The sequence below is a fragment of the Miniopterus natalensis genome, chromosome 1 (genome assembly GCF_054644295.1).
Source record: "Miniopterus natalensis isolate mMinNat1 chromosome 1, mMinNat1.hap1, whole genome shotgun sequence".
NCBI classification, from domain to species: domain Eukaryota; kingdom Metazoa; phylum Chordata; class Mammalia; order Chiroptera; family Miniopteridae; genus Miniopterus; species Miniopterus natalensis.
The window spans coordinates 162,894,065-162,910,975 of NC_142081.1; the positions used below are offsets into that span (position 1 = coordinate 162,894,065).

Here is a 16,911-nt window from a genome sequence, read left to right on the forward strand (position 1 = left end):
CATATTTAAAAAGTAGATAAATTTCAAAAGGTGTGAAAAATAATATACACACACAACCACTTCAAGTAAAGTTGGAGCTGTCATTCCAGAAAAACTGCCTTGCATGTCTTACTCCTCAAACCTTTGGAATGTTTGAACTGAGCAAAATAACCTTTGGACTGGGTCAAGCTGACACTGCATTCCACACAACTGTTTGTTAAGTTAGCAGAAGAGCAAGGGGTTCAGAACAGGGCCCCCCATGATGGGTTTCTTTGGCATGTAGATTATTTTTTGCCTAAGGCAATTGAAATCCTGTGGGCCCAAGAGAAACTTTTACTTTTCCCTTAAAATATTTACATTGGGGCCTTGCCCATAATAAGAGTTATTACCAGAGATAAGTTTTATTACATATCTATAGGGCAGGGCAAACTTTTAATCACTGAATACCTGTCCTGCATATGGTACTGCAAATAACTTTTTTTCCCTCTAAAGTCCCAAGGTGCCTTATCTCATTCTTAGTTCAGAATGCCATACATACCTCCTTTATACCTTTTTGTCTCGGAACCTCTCATGTATGTGGGGTTTTCACATTTACACATGTAATTATACTTGGTTATTTTCTCTTGTTAATCTGTTTCATGATGATTTAATTTTTAGATCAGCCAAAGAACCTAGAACAACAGAGAAAAAAAATTTTCTCCCCCACACAGACATTCTGACTGTTAATTAAAGACATTTTTTAGAATTAGTACTACCATATACAGCTGAAGAATAACATAGCTTATTTGTACCTATAGAAATTACTTCCCTGGCTTATTAGCACCAATAGAAATACCTTTATTCCATTCATGTAATTATTTCCCTCCCATTTTCATAAAAGCCCCATGTTTTAACCTTCTAAATAAAATACTATTAGGGTTTTTGCCTGGATCAGAGCTTCCCAGAATTGCGATTCTTTTTTATTTCAAATAAACACTGTTACCTCTTAATTTGGCCTTTTATTTTTAAGTTAACAAAATTTAAATAAAATGTTTAAGCTAACAATGAATAAGCAACAGAATTTAGATTTAAATTCAGGTCTGCCCTAAGTCTAAAGTTAAAACTTGAAACCCCTCCATCATACTACTGTATGGAGGCTTGGTTCTGTGGAAATATTCCTATGAGGAGACAAAATAATTCAGTCTAAGTGTTATCAGTGGAAAGATCTCCATGTCTTTCCACAGTTGCTAATGGGATTGGGCTTCTTGCGATACCCTGAGAAGAGAAATGTTCTGAGACTCACACAAGAGAATGAGATATTGTAGAAAGCTTTATTTCTGTGAAATTATACCCCTGAGTTTCCAAGGTCCCATTTCCCTTTGTCCTGCCAAAGAAGAAGCCCCAATTTGCTTTCAGCAGAGCTAGAATCAAAGCCGTTGCCCAGAGTTTCTGTTCCATGTTAGGACAGTCCAATATAGCATCAGGTTAGCTTAATTTGTGTTCCCAGTTGCAGTCCATCAGTCCATTGTGTGTGGGGTCCACATGCCATGGGATATGTGTTTATTGGGGAACATGGGCAGGAGCAAAGCCAAAGGAACCAGGGAGCCAAGGGAAAGTGAAATTTGTCTGTGGGATTATGTATTCCCAAATTTTACAGGCTTGCAGTGGTTCTGCCTCTTCTAGCCAATCTTTGGTTCCCCAGGCTTGACTGATAGACACTTCCCCTGTGTCACCCTGACTCATTGTGCATGCACCCTGACCTCCAGGGGATGGGCTGGTGGTCCCTGAGGAGTGTGAAATTGCAGCTTCCTGGTGAAGCTGTCCAAATGGCCATGCTTATAATGTTTGGCCTCCCTTTTACTCCTTTCTTCTTATTAATAACTAACTAATTACAGCAATATCAGAAGTGCATAACTTTTTGATAGTCTGGCTTAATCCAGGTGTAACATTTTAAGTATTCAGAGGAACAGATAGAATTCACTCCCTTCAAACAACTTTCCACAATTATTTCTTGTTATAACCAGGCTTTTGGTAAGTACTGGACAGCAGAGTAGTCCAAGTTACTATCCCTGGCAAGTTAAACATTATTTGTTCTTTCCTTCTTGAGCACGATGTGGAGGCAGGCCTGGGGCAGAGGAAGCAGTATGTTCTAACAAACTAAGAAAGAGAGAACATGGAGATCTTCCTGTCCTCTTGGGCTTCTGCACTCATTTGTTCAGCCAATGTGCATTTCACACATACTAAAATAACAAGTGATTTTTACAAATCATATTTATAGAAATTTAGTCTTTGTCCCATTTCACATAAGAGGAGATAAGAGTTCTTGTAGGGCAGCAGAATTTACCTCTCCAAAATGTGTCTCTAGCATAAGGATTATTTTGGGCTCGTTGTTTGTCAGAAACTGCAGACAACAGAAAAGCTTTAAAAACCTATTAAGTTACCTTTTTACAAGAGACATTTACATGTATAAAGGAAATCTCCATTTGTAAGGGTGTCTCCCCCTCTGCACCTTATCAACGGAGAAGACATTGAAAAATATGCATAACAGCCCTATACTTGTTTATTGCGCTTTTCCTGGTATCCTCCCATAATTAACTCCCCATCCCCAACATTTTCTTTTGTTGTTAGCTGAAGATGGTATTTAAGCTGATGGCTTTGGCCATTTTGGGGAGTTACTCAGTTTTCCTGGGTATCTCTCATGTATATGGGGCAGCTACATATTATTATGCTTTTGTTTGTTTTTCTCCTGCTAATCTGTTTTATGTCATTTTAATTGTTTCACTAGCCAATGAACCTAGAAGGTGAAGATAGGGAATATATAAAATGGAGTCATTTTAACTAAGCTGCTACAATTATTAACATTATGAAAGTTGAGGCATGAGGACAGACTTCATACTTATTTTAACTACCTTGGCAACTTTAATTTTTTTGAACTTCCAGTTCTGCATTGATGCCTGAATATACATCTGGACCTTCAGGTAACCCTTTAATTATCCCTTGAAGGACTCACATACCTAGGCCACTGGATTACCTCCTGAAGAACTCACAGATAAATCCACTTGACATCCATTATACAGACCACTTGGACCTGACCCAACCTCATGTCACCATCTTCCAGACCACCTAGCATCCATCAGCATGACTGCCTGACTAATGACTGATAAACATCCAAAGCTAATCATAGGACTGAGAATGTAGGACTGATAATTCCTCCAGACATTTTTTGAAGTCACTTAAGAAAAAGAGGAAGAAAATATTTTTTCCACTCTTGCATTATCTTTTACATTAAGAGATAGTGGTTAAAATAATTACTGCATTAATCAGTTTATAATTGTGGGAGCTAAAAAAATATTAATACCTTTTCTCTTACCTTCTAAGTTCTTCTAGCTGGGCTAATAACCAAATTAACAGATTAACAGGAGAAAAATCAACATTTTTAATACATGTGCATGAGGAATTTACACAAACATGAAAATTTTATGAAAATCCCAAAGACAGTGAGGCAATATTGGGTATAGAATAAGACATTTTGGGCAAAGGAGAAAAGGCAGTGGATGAAGTCTTAGATTTCAGAAATGAGAATGGGCTATTTACAGCTAGTGCGAGAGAGGAGAACATACATGACAAAAAATGTCTTGCAAAGAGACTCAGAAACAATGGGACAGAGAGAGTATCTAGCTAATAGGCTCAGAATCTTCTTTCTTGAAGCCCTCTATTCACAAAACTTAATTCAAAGTAGGCCAAGGTGATGTCGACATTCTAAGATGTCCTTTCTGCAGGAGGTTTCTCTGCCTGAATCTCTTGGGCAGGAAAGTGGGGAGGGTCAAACATTCTTTCTGAGTCTTTTTTTTTTTTTTTAATAAACAGCTTAAAATTAATATTTCAAAAGGGCAGCTTTCAGGTGGCAAAATTTGTTTCCCTTTACAACACAGCAGACTGCCTCACTAGCAAGTCTATTCTCATTCACTGCCCTGTGTTGTTTGGTATTGTAGAGGTTTAGAACAAGTCACACCAAAATGTAACTCTATAGTATTTGGATTATTTTGTGCTAAAGCCATCAGAGGCTCTGTGGGCTCAAGAGAAACTTCTGAGTCCACTCAAATACCTAGAAAAAGTTAGTGATAGTGCACATTAAAAGAATATCAGATATAAATGTTTTGACTTATCTATACGGCACGGCAAACTCCTAATTACTGAATATCTGCTCTTCTTTTTATGCTACAATGATCTTCCTTCCCTTTGAGTCCCCAAGGTACCTTACCTCATCCTTAGCTCAGAATGTAATATATACTTCATTTTCCCTTTTTGTCTCTGAGTCTCTAATGTATGGAAATCTCTGACTCTCTCATGTATGGGAAGTTCCCACATGCACAAACTTGAGTTTGATTTTTCTCTTGTCAATTTGTCTCATGTCAATTTGATGATTCAACTAGCCAAAAGAACCAGAGGACGGAAGGGGTAATTTTCCCATTTCCCCACAATATCTATGGAGGGCACTGTGAACTTCAAGGGGAATGAATAACATTTGATTCCTCATCTCGATATATTTACAGTTTTGTGACATTTCTGACAATGTTGAATTTTACCTGAAACCTGTGTTCTTGGGAAACAATAAAGGTTAAAGAAATTCTTTCACCATTTTGTGTTCTGAAAATGAGCTTACTGCAAGTAAACTCACTTCTTCATATGACTTATTAAGACTCATGGAGCTCGGCCGGGCGTGGCTCAGTGGTTGAGCGTTGACCTAGGATCCAGGTGATCGGGGTTCGATTCCCGGTCAGGGCACATGCCCGGGTTGTGGGCTTGGTCAATGACTTTCATCATTGATGTTTCTATCTCTCTCTCTCCCTCTCCTTTCCTCTCTCTGAAATCAATAAAGATATATCTATATCTATATCTATATCTATATCTATATCTATATCTATATCTATATCTATATCTATATCTATATATATATATATATATATATATATATATATAAAGACTCATGGATGCCTCCTTATTTACAGGTGACAAGGCCAGACACAAGCTCCAGATTCTCATTCTTTGACTTATAAATGATTAGCTGAACTGCCTGTCCTACTGATCAATAGGAACAAAATGTTAATTAAACTTTGGTTTAAAATTTTCTTTCTACTCACAGGGCCCTGAACTTTGTCTTATCCTCAGCCTGCATCTGTAAACAATCTTTCCTTAGCATACCATCCTGAGAATGGGCTAGCCTAAGGGTCAAATATTCTTTTATCTTCTTTTTCATCATGTCACTCTTCTAGCTCACTTCTCCATGTATGGTTCTTTCTAACCTTATTGACTTATTTATAAGAAAGAAGATCACTTTTGCCTAACTTTTTCCTTCAATGCTAGCTTTACTGAGGTATAAATGACAAATACAAATTGTATATATTTAAGGTTAAAATGTGATAATTTGATATAAATATTTACTGTGAAGTGATTACCACAATCAAGCTAATCAAAAATGGCTATCACCTCACATAGTTACCTTTTGTGTTTTTGTGATGAGAGCACTAAAGACCTACTCTGTTAGCAAATTTTAAATATATAATACAGTATTATCAACTATAGTCACCATGCTGTCCATTAAATACCCATTACTTATAAGTGAAAGTTTGTACCCTTCGACCAACATTTCTTCCCTTTTCCCTACCCTCCAGCCTGTTCTTTGCTTCTACATGTTTGACTGTTTTAGATTTTATTTTTATTTTTAAAGTTTTTATTGATTCCAGAAAGAGGAAGGGAGAGGGAGAAAGAGAGATAGCAACATTAATGATGAGAGAGTCATTGATCAGTTGCCTCCTGCATGCCCCCCAATGGGGATTGAGCCCACAACCTGGGCATGTGCCTTGATGCTGGAATTGAACCATGACTGTTTGGTTCATAGGTCAACACTCAACCACTAAGCAATGCTGGCCAGGCTAGATTTTACATATAAGTAAGATCATGCAATATTTATCTTGCTTAGCTCTTAAGATACTTGGTGATCTTATGATCAGAATGTTCTTTCTATTGCACTACCCCTTTTCTCTATCCTCATCCCCTGCCACTTTATAAATAATTCTTTTTAATAAAGTCCTTTCTTACTAACTCTAGATTTGTTTTTACTGTTTTTTTCATTATAATATTAACAGTCTCGAAGGGATATTTTCCATACTACTGCCTGCATCAATGTTCCATTAACCTGACCTTAATATATTCATGTTCTTAGTTCTAGATATTGGATTAATTGCTATTGCACAGTTTTCCACAGATATCAGCCCTGAACTTTCACAGTCTGTTACAGTATTTAAAAGAAACAACAGGCCCCCAATAGAGTCACATTTTTTAAGCTGCACCAAGACTTAATACTCAATCTAATTGTAGTTTCAGGGTCTCTCAGGAATGGAATTTAAACCAACAATCTGAATGCAGTCACTTCTAGTCAGGGTTTGGTGTCTTTTTTAGGTGTGGTACATGTATCCAAGAATATGCTCCCTGAAGTTCAGCAACGTAAGGGTTAGTAAACAGCACCTGGTAAAGATCCTCCTGGCAGGCTGGAGGGAACCTTTTCTGAGGAGTCTTTTCCAATAAACAAAATCTCTAGGTTGTAGAGTATGGACTTTGGGTTTTTTGTTTCTTTGGAGTGCACTGTGAAATATTGCTCTCCCAAAGCATGATCCTTTCCAACAGAAGCAACTAAGCCTTTGCAGTAGTGAAGTATATCTTTTTTTACCAATCGTGGATCGAAAGAAGCAGGAGCCAAATGCATGGGCATCCTGTAAGTATCTCTAAAAGTGAAAACTTATGAGTCCTAAAAAGGGTAAATTTGAATTTTAAAAGGACTAATAGGAAGGCTTTTGGCCAAAGTATTTGAAGAGTTTCTGCAAATTTTGCCAATTAAATTATAGTAATACCTTTAGTATGTATGTTCAACTAAACCTGAAGACTGAGCATGATAAGCACAGTGAAAATGTTGTAGATCTGGACAAATAGCACAGATTTGTTGTAGCACTTTATGAGTAAAACACATTCCTTGATCACTATGGAGTTCAAGAGGAGTTTCCCAAGTAAAAATAATCTTCTCTAACAGGACTTTAACCACTGTAGAAGCATTAGCTGGTCTACAAGGGAGAACTTCAGTCCAGTGAGAAAACATACATGACTAAAACATATTTATATCCATGAGATGAAGCAAGCTATATAAAATCTACTTGCCAAACTTCAAATTGTCCATTAGAGATTTTAAATGTCCAGGGGCAGTGCAAATAGGCTTCCCTTAGTTGTCCTTTGGATGGGTGGGACACTTAAGGCAGGCATTTTTTGCTTATTAGTATTTCCCCACCAATATTGATTCATAAATGCTATCATTGTGTAGAAGAACTATTGTGGTTCAATAGTCAGGAGTGGAAATTTTAGAATGTCTGGTAGGACTGGCTGTTATTTAGTCTGAACCAAACCTTTCTGTTCTTATCAAACTAGCAATTGTTGGATTTCCAACCTTGTTTTTCTTTTTCTGAGGCCAATTGTTGGGCTTATCTGGCAAGTTTGTCAAAGTTATCACCAGGGAAAATATCTCTTTGGAACATGACAGATTTGACTGCAGCAGATGCCTTTAAAGGCAACATTCTTAGCAGAAATGTCATTAAGATGATTTCCTTTAGCTTCCAGGGAGTCAAGTTTACAATGTCCTGGAATCCTCTTAAGATCTAAAGCATCACGTAAAAATATAGCATCCAAAAACTCCTGAACATATTGACCATTTTAAATTTTGTCTCCATTAAAAATTAAAAATAAAAATCTCCCTAAAACACATTGAGACCATAACATTCCAAAGTCATGAACTACTCCAAAGGCATAACTACTGTCAGTATAAATGTTGATAGCTTTACCCTTTGTTAAAATTCAAGCTCCAGTGATGGTATATAATTTAGCCTGCTGACCTGAAGTAGCCAAAGGCAAAGATGCTGCATTAACAACTTCAAAGGGGGTTATAATAGTATAACCAGCACAGTACTTACCATTTTTATTTTTTAAGTCTGAACCATCTGTAAACCATGAGAAATCTGCTTTACCTAGAGGAGTCTCCTGCAAATTGTCACAAGGAGTCAGGACGTGATCCATCAGTGTCAAGCAGTTATGATGTGCTTTATCAGCTTCAGAAGGGGGAAAAGTTGGAATAAGGTTATCATAATGTGAAATATTTAAGCGGAGAGTGGTTAACAAAAGAATTTCATAGGAAATAAGGCAACTAACCAAAAATGCCAGGTGTGATGAGAATTCAGGAGAGTTTCTAGTACTTGAGGGACAAAAATAGTGAGATGGGATCCCATAACAATTTCCTCTGTGGCCTTAATGAAGTGGGCAGTAGCAGCAATGGCACTAAGGCAGCGATTTTCAATTGGTGTGCCGTGGCATACTGGTGTACCACAAGAGGGACACTGGTGTACTGCAAGCATTTTTAAAACATGGGAAACCTAACTATTTAGTCAGCAGCACTGAACTCTTTTCCCTTAGATTGTCAAATTAAAAAATTACAACAGCCAACAGAACAATAGTTATCTGGTGTGAATGAGTCAAAATTATACCTATTTTTTTGGTAAGATTGGCAAAAAACATATTTTTTGGTGTGCTGCAGAATTTTAGTAATTATCTAACATGTTCTGTGAGATGAAAAGGTTGAAAATTATTGCTCTAAAGCAAGGAAGGTATCTCAAGCCACTGGGTTCAATTACTGACTACAGTATCTTAGGGGTCATGGTGATCCCCATGTTTTTCTGTGAGTACTTCAAGGGCATTCCCTTCTTTTTCGTGAACAAAAAAGAAAAAGGGAATCTCATAAAGATGCCCAAGAGCAGGTGGGTTTATTAAATTGTTCTCTAAGTCTTTAAAGGCTATATCATCTTGTTCTTCCCATAAGATTGTATCAGGACTGTCATTCTTTAGTAAAATATATGAGGTTTTGTCATAAGAAAGAAAGTTAGGATTCAATTTGGCAGTAGCAAACTAGCCCAAGAAAATCTTGCAGTCGACACTTAGTTTTGGACCTTGGGAAACTTAGTACACCATGAAACCCATCTGAATCCAGGTATAGTCATTATTCTGATATTAGATGTCCCAAATATGAAACCTGAGTTTGACAACTTGCAATTTTTCTTTAGAGACCTTTTGTCACTTTAAGGTCAAAAGTTCTAACAGATGGAAGTTATTAAATTCCTTTGAGGAGATATGAGAGGAAGAGCAAAAAGGTAAATCATTTGTATATTGCAATAAGATGGAACCTTTACAAAAAATTAAACCATCCAAATCAGTCTTCAGAATTTGTGAGAAATAAGAAAAACTTTCAGTAAAACCCTGAGGAATTACTGTTCAGGTAAATTGTTTTCCTTCCCAGGGGAAGGCAAAAAGGTATTGACTAGCTTTATGAACTGGGATACTAAACAAGGGCTACATATATCAATTACCATAAAGAATTTATTTCCAGTTGGTATAGATGCTAGCTTAAGAACAACGGATGTCAAGTAATAGCAATGTGGTTTATTGTTCAGAAGTCCTGGACAAACCTCTACCCTCATCCTTTTGTCTTTATCACAGGTAAAACAGGAGTGTTACAGGGACTAGTGCCAAAAAATAATAAGGTCCTGAGTTATGTAATCTTCTATTATGGGCTTTATACTGTGAAGGGCCTCTTTACTTATAGGATATTTAATTCTGGGAAGAGGTTTTAAAGGACCAATTTGATTCTTAATAAAAGGTGCACTGCGGATTCTGCCAATATCAATTGAAAATTTCTCCCATAAAGAAGATGGCAATTGGTCCAAAAGGGACAATTGATCAGTGCTTTCAGATTCAACTGTGGTACCATTAAAAATGGAACAAATAGCCCAGCTGGTGTGGCTCAGTGGTTGAGAATCAACCTACAAACCAGGAAGTAACAGTTTGATTGCCTGCCAGGGCACAAGCCCGGGTTGCAGGCTTGATCCTGAGTAGGGGACATGCAGGAGGCAGTTAATCAATGGCTCTCTCATCATTGATGTTTCTCTCTCTCTCTCCCTCTCCCTTCCTCTCTTTGAAATCAATGAAAAAACATTAAAAAAGTTGAACAAATAAAAGATGTTCAAAGACCATTTAATTCAATGAATTGGCCATTCTGACAGTTATCATCAAGCCCTAACATTATTTCCCGTTTTTGGGAAAAGGATACTTCAGCATGACACTTCTTTAGGATGTCTTGACCTAATAAATGAGTAGGGGCAGAAGAACAAAGGAGAAAACAACTTGCATCTATTAAGGGGCCTAAGCAAAAAGGAATAGGTTAAAAAAAATGAACCTGTTAAGTTTTATTTGAAATCCCCACTATTTGAATTGTTTTACTCTGAGGCAGGGCTGTTTTATGACAGGGGGGTTGAATACCAAGAGTGTAACACCAGTGTCAATAAGAATAGAAATAATTTTCTTACCAATTTGAAGAGAAGCTTTTCTAAGCTGATTAAGATGAAAGGTTGAAAAAAGCCCCTGTAGTTCTTCAGAGTCCCATCATTGGGGAATAGGAGGACCTTGAAAGGCTGGTTAGAATGTTAAGGGAGAGGAGAGGTCCTTGTCTCCCCAGATTGCTAGTGGTCTGGATTTCTTGCGATATCCACCAAAAAAGAGTTTTCTGAGACTCACATGGGAGGATGTGATATTGTAGAAAGCTTTATTTCTGTGGAATCAAACCCCTGAGTTCCCAAGCCCCACCAAGAAAGAAGTCTTCTTTTGCTTTTTGCCCTGTTAAGGGCTAAAATCAGAGCCAGTGTCCAGAATTTCCTTTCCATGTCTGCACAGTCCAATACAGCATCAGGTTAGCTTGTTTTTCCCCACTGCAGTCAATCCATCCATTGTATTTGGGGTCTGCAGTTTCACATGGCTATGGAAGAAACATGGGCAAATTCAAGGAAGCCAAGAGTGAGCCAAGAGCACAACAACAAGAGCAACAAGAGGGAGGATTATTTTGTTTATGGGATTATGTATTTCCAAATTTTTGTGGTCTTGCTGTGGCCCCAGCCATTCTGGCCAACCATCTCTGTCCCAAGTTTTGACTGACAAGTGAGTACTTTCCTTATACCACACCAACTTCACTGGGCTTGCATCTATATTACCTTTGTTGGATATATATTCCCTTTCCCCAGTGTTTTTCAGGGAATAGGCCTGTGGTTCCCTGGGGAGAGCAAAGCTGCAGCTTCTTGGTGAAGGTGCCAAAACAACATCCATCCTATCATGTCTGGCTTCTCCCTTTGCTCCTTTCCTATTTTTAAAAACTGCATAACTACAATGGTATCAAGGAGACTGGTCAGAATACTGAGAACATCTGCAGTGGTTAAACTTATAGCAATCCCTTTTCCAGAGTACTGGCTCTTTTCAATAATGGCAGAAGTTTGGAGTCTTTTGTTTCGCATAGGGCTTCTCATGTGCCAAGACTGAACATTAAAAATTTTGGCACTTTTTTCCTGTGGGATCCACCAGGTAGAGAGGAGGGTGGCCTTCTCCTCTCCCCACCATAGCGTGTGCTCGTCCACTGACATCCATGTACTCCAAAAAGGGGGAAACATCTGGCAAAAATGTCACTTTTCCTGCTGTGTTCAAGGCTCTCATTCGACCAGATATTGTGAACTTTGTTCACACCAATTTGCGTAAAAACAATAGCCTTATGCTGTCAGTGAACTGGCAGGTCATCAGACCAGTGCTGAGTCTTGGGGCGCTGGCAGAGCTGTGGCTCAAATTCCTAGAGTCTGAGGTGATGGAACTCATCCTTCTGTCCAGGGTGCTTTTGGAAATATGTGTTGTGGAGGCCGCATGTTTACACCAACCAAAACCTGGCACTGTTGGCACCGCAGGATGAACACAACACAGAAATGATATGCCATCTGCTCTGCCCTGGCTGCCTTGGCCTTACCAGCACTGGTCATGTCTAAAGGTCATCATATTGAGGAAGTTCCTGAACTTCCTTTGGTGGTTGAAGATAAAGTTGAAGGCTACAAGAAAACCAAGGAAGCTGTTTTGCTTCTTAAGAGACCTAAGGCCTGGGATGATATTAAGTTCTATGCCTCACAGTGAATGAGAGCTGGCAGGGGCAAAATGAGAAACTGTCATTGTATCCAGTGCAGGGGGCCTTGCATCACTGTAATGAGGACAACGGTATCATCAAAGCTTTGAAACATCCCTGGAGTTACTCTGCTTAATGTAAGCAAACTGAACGTTTTGAAACTTGCTCCTGGTGGGCATGTGGGCTATTTCTGCATTTGGACTGAATGTGCTTTCCACAAGTTAGATGAGCTGTATGGCACTTGGTGTAAAGCTGCCTCCCTCAAGAGTAACTACAACCTTCCCATGCACAAGATGCTCAATACAGACCTTAGCAGAAATTAGAAAAACCCAGAGATCTAAAGAGCCCTCCGAGCATCACTCAAGAAGAGATTCATCGCAGAGTCTTGAAGAAGAATAGACTGAAAAATCTGAGAATCATGTTGAAGCTAAACCCATACACAAAGACCATGTACCTGAACACCATTCTTCTCCAGGCCAAGAACCACAAGTTCTGGGTGGATAAAGCAGCAGCAGCACTAGAAGCCAAATCAGATGACAAGGGGGCTCCAGGCAAGAAGCCTGTGGTAGAAAAGAAAGGAAAGAAGGCTGTTGGCATTAAGAAGCAGAAGAAGCCTTTGGTGGGAAAAAAGGCTGTAGCTACCAAGAAACCAGCAGCTGAGAAGAAACCTGCAGAAAAGAAACCCACCACAGAAGAAAAGAAGCCTGTGGCATAAACTTAAATTTGTTTATTCCATAAAGGTCAAATCACTTTGGACAGCTAAAGTGATCAAAGGCAGTGAGAGAAAAAATTGGCAATCTTACTTCTCGAGGTGGCAAATCTAGAGTACTACCATACTGATTGGCTAAATTAACCAAATCTAGGGTGGGTATTGTCTCCCATTCCATCCTGGTTCTCTTAATCTCTGGTCAGTCCATTAATAAAGAATTAAAACTTATCTGAGTGGGGCTAACATATGAGGGAAGACCAGACTTTTCCTTTAAAACAACTTGAAGTCTATTATAGGAGTCATGAACAGATTCATCAGATTGTTGTAAACAAGTCTGAATTTTGTTCCAATCACTAGGCTTTGGAACAGCCTTAGGAATTGCTTGTAGTTTTGGAGCAAGTTCTCTAGCTTTTTCCCCCAAAATTGAAGGTTTGCTTTCCTAAATCCCTTTTGGAATGTTTCTATCTGACAGTTCTCACCTACTGCCAAGTTTGGCCTTCATCAACTGACTATAAATTAGCTGATATAAATCAGAGAACCCAGGCTGATACACCTGAATAATAATATGAAATTCCTCAGCAAACTTGTGAAAATTTGCAGTTACCTTAGGGAATTTCTTTACAATGGCTCTAACTTAGCTTTAGTACGGGGGACATATGAAACTTGGAGTTGTTAGTCCAGGAGACATATGAAACTCAGGGTCTGTTGAATTTTATTTTATTTTATTTTTTTATTTTTTATTTTTTTAAGTTTTATTATTGTTTAAAATATTACAGATGTCCCTTTTTCTCCCTAATGACCCGTTCCACCCCGTTCCTTCCCCCTCCCCAGTCCCTCTCCCCACCATTGTCCATGTCCTTGGGTTGTGTATATATGCATATAAATTCTTTGGTTACTCTCTCCCCCTCCACCCACCCTCCCTCCTCCATCCCTCTGGCATTCATCAGTCTCATCTATGCTTCCATGTCATTGAGTCTATTCTGTTCATCAGTTTATTAAGTTCTTTAGATTCCACATATAAGCAAGATCATGTGATATTTGTCTTTTGCTGCCTGGCTTATTTCACTTAGCATATTATTCTCCAGGTCCATCCACAACCAAAGGGTACGAGATTCTTCTTCTTTACAGCTGCGTAGTATTCCATGGTGTGCATGTCCCACAGCTTTTTTATCCACTCATCTACTGATGGGCACTTGGGCTGTTTCCAGATCTTAGCTATTATAAACTGTGCTGCTATGAACATTGGGGTGCATATATCCTTTCTGATGAATGTTTCAGGATTCTTAGGATACATTCCTAGGAGTAGAATCACTGGGTTGAATGGCAGCTCCATTTTTAATTTTTTGAGGAACCTCCATACTGTTTTCCATAGTGGTTGCACCAGTCTGCGTTCCCACCAGCAGTGTACTACGGTTCCCCTGTCTCCACACCCTCGCCAGCACATGTTATTTGTTGATTTATTGATGGCAGCCATTCTGGCAGGTGTGAAGTGATACCTCATTGTGGTTTTAATTTGCATCTCTCTGATGATTAGCGACGTCGAGCATTTCCTCATGTGTCTCTTGGCCATCTGTATGTCCTCTTTGGAGAAGTGTCTATTTAAGTCCTTTGCCCATTTCTTAATTGAGTTGTTTGTCTTTCTCTTGCTGAGTGCTAGGAGTTCTTTGTACACTTTGGAAATTAGCCCCTTATCAGATTCATCCTTGGCAAATATGTTTTCCCAGACTGTGGGGTTCTTTTGTATTTTGAGGCTGTTTTCTTTTGCTATGCAGAAGCTTTTTAGTTTGATGTAGTCCCATATGTTTATTTTTTCCTTTGTTTCTCTTGCCCTAGGAGATGTATCAGTGAAAAGTCCACTACGTGGGATGTCTGTGACTTGGTCTGTTGAATTTTAAATGGAAAAGTACTGATAAGTTCAAAGGAAGAAAAACTAAGAGAGAATTTGATGTCGGGCAGTACCCGGGGAGGCGAAGAAAGGCCTTAACTTGATCCAAGTTCTTGTCATGGAATAAGAAAGGATTCAAGAGCATTACAGAAGGATTTAGCAGAGCACAGTATGTTTATTAAAACAATAGGACACACTTGAGAAGTGAGAATGGGCAAGCTCAGAGAATGAACCCACCAAAGGAAGGTGTCTGGGTGGAAGGTTTCTATTAAACGTGTACAAGACGGGAGAAATAAGGTGGTCCTTGGCTTTTGAGCTACTGAGAGGACTGCTAATATGGCCCATCCACATTTCCTTTCTAGACAGCAATTTATTTTTGGTTTTCTCAATTACAGGAAATTGGGGAGGGCAAAGAACAGGTGGTCAGTAAATGTCACGTCTATGATTCTCCAACTGAGAAGGAAAAGGAGAGGGGTAGAGTTTAAGGCCTTTGTTCCCTATTCTAACTTTCCTGACTCCTAAATCCCCCCTGAGAGATTTTGATAACATAGTCACATTGGAAGATGAACTGCTGACAGTCAGTCTTGTGTTGCTGCTTCAGGCTGAGATTGGGCGTGGACCCTGCCTAGTTTGGGATTAAAAAATCTTTTCCTTCCTGATCTAAGGGCCCAGGCTCTATATCTCCTGGATGTTGAGGTATGACCTGGAACCCTGGAAGTGTCATTATCTTTACATGAAACTATTGTAACTTAGATGATATAAACTTAAGAAGATTACTCAGTTGGTTGGAGAGTAGTCCTGTGCACTAAAAAGTTGTGGGTTCAATCCCCAGTTGAGGCACATAAGGAGGCAGCAGATCAACGTTTCTCTCTCACATTGATGTTTCTCTCTCTCTCTCTTTCTCTCTATCCCTTCTCTCTAAAAACATACCTTCAGGTGAGGATTTTAAAAAGGCATGAACCAAATAGTAAAAGGAGAATAGTTATTGATGGAGTGGATAGAGCCTGGCAAAAGAAGAAAGAGCCTTTTTAATCGCATTCAAAATGACATCGGAATCTGTTTGTAGATTTTTTGATATTAAGCTAAATCTTACCTGATTTGTTTACTTATGCACAGCAGGTTTTGTTAAAGACTGCACAGAAGCCTTCATTTTTGGCTAGGAGGTAGTCTAGGGAAATTTCGCCTGTTGTTTAGCATTACATTAACTAGAGAATCTAGGGAGTCTCAAATTTCCTATAGATTCTCTCTCATGTTGGTAGCAAAGGCTTCTAGGGCCCATTAGATTATGTAAGGTGCCTCATGGTAGGTGAATCCTATCCAATGGGGGCTATGATATTGCCACTTCTGTGCCTGCTAGGATTAAGCCTATGGCCCATTTGGCTCTTGTCAAGGAGATTACAGTGTGGGCCATTCTCGTGGGCTCCAATTGATCAAGCATGCATTTTCTCTTGAATTCAGAGTTGTTTTTGTGGGGGTAGGCTAAGGCCGGCAAGAAAGAGATAAAAGTTCATTGGGGCTGTAGTCATAAGAGAGCTGGTGTTTAAAGTGTCCACAAAGAGCCTGGCCAGTGTGGTTCAGTGATTGAGCATAGACCCAGGAACTAGGAGGTCTTGGTTCAATTCACAGTCAGGGCACATGCCTCGGTTTCGGGCTCCATCCCCAGTACAGGGCATGCGAGAGGCAGCCTACCGATGATGTTTCTCTATCATCGATGTTTCTATCTCTCTATCCCTCTCCCTTCCTCTCTCTCTAAAAATCAATAATAAAAAAAAATGTATTTAAAATATCCACAAAGAAAGGCATATTCTAGGTGATGTGTGGTTTAGCCAGGTAGCAAAGTTGGGACTCCATGTAGGGATACTGCTACAAGAAGGAGAAAGTGGCCTCTGTTAATTTGGCATCTCTGGGCCCCATAAGGGCCCACCAAACTTGAGAAGTGTGATAAATTAGTTTCTTAGACTGGTATTTCTATCCTTCTCAATATGTGTATCTTCCAGAGGGAGGTTGTTTTTTCATTCTATTTTGGGGTTAATAATTCCTCTGGGGAGTCTTCCTTTTAAGTCTTGAGAATGACCCAGCTCCCAGGAGATACACTGGGTGTGTGAGAGGATGTTTCTGGGACAGGGAATATGATTGCCATGGTTTTGGAGAACCTGTTGAAACTTGTCTTAGATCAATGATATACTTAAGTTGTTTCTGGATCTCTGGATCAAAATATATGTCACAGGTTAAGAAGGGCCTCCCATATATCTCAAAAAGAGTTAGTCTTATGTTTGATTTGGGAAC

General features: G+C 39.1%; 1 pseudogene; it reads left to right on the plus strand.

Annotated features, from left to right (window-relative positions):
• LOC107541925 (large ribosomal subunit protein uL4-like) overlaps positions 1–12,780 on the plus strand; it is a 32,343-nt pseudogene extending 19,563 nt beyond the window's left edge.
• Positions 12,781–16,911: the final 4,131 nt, after the last annotated feature.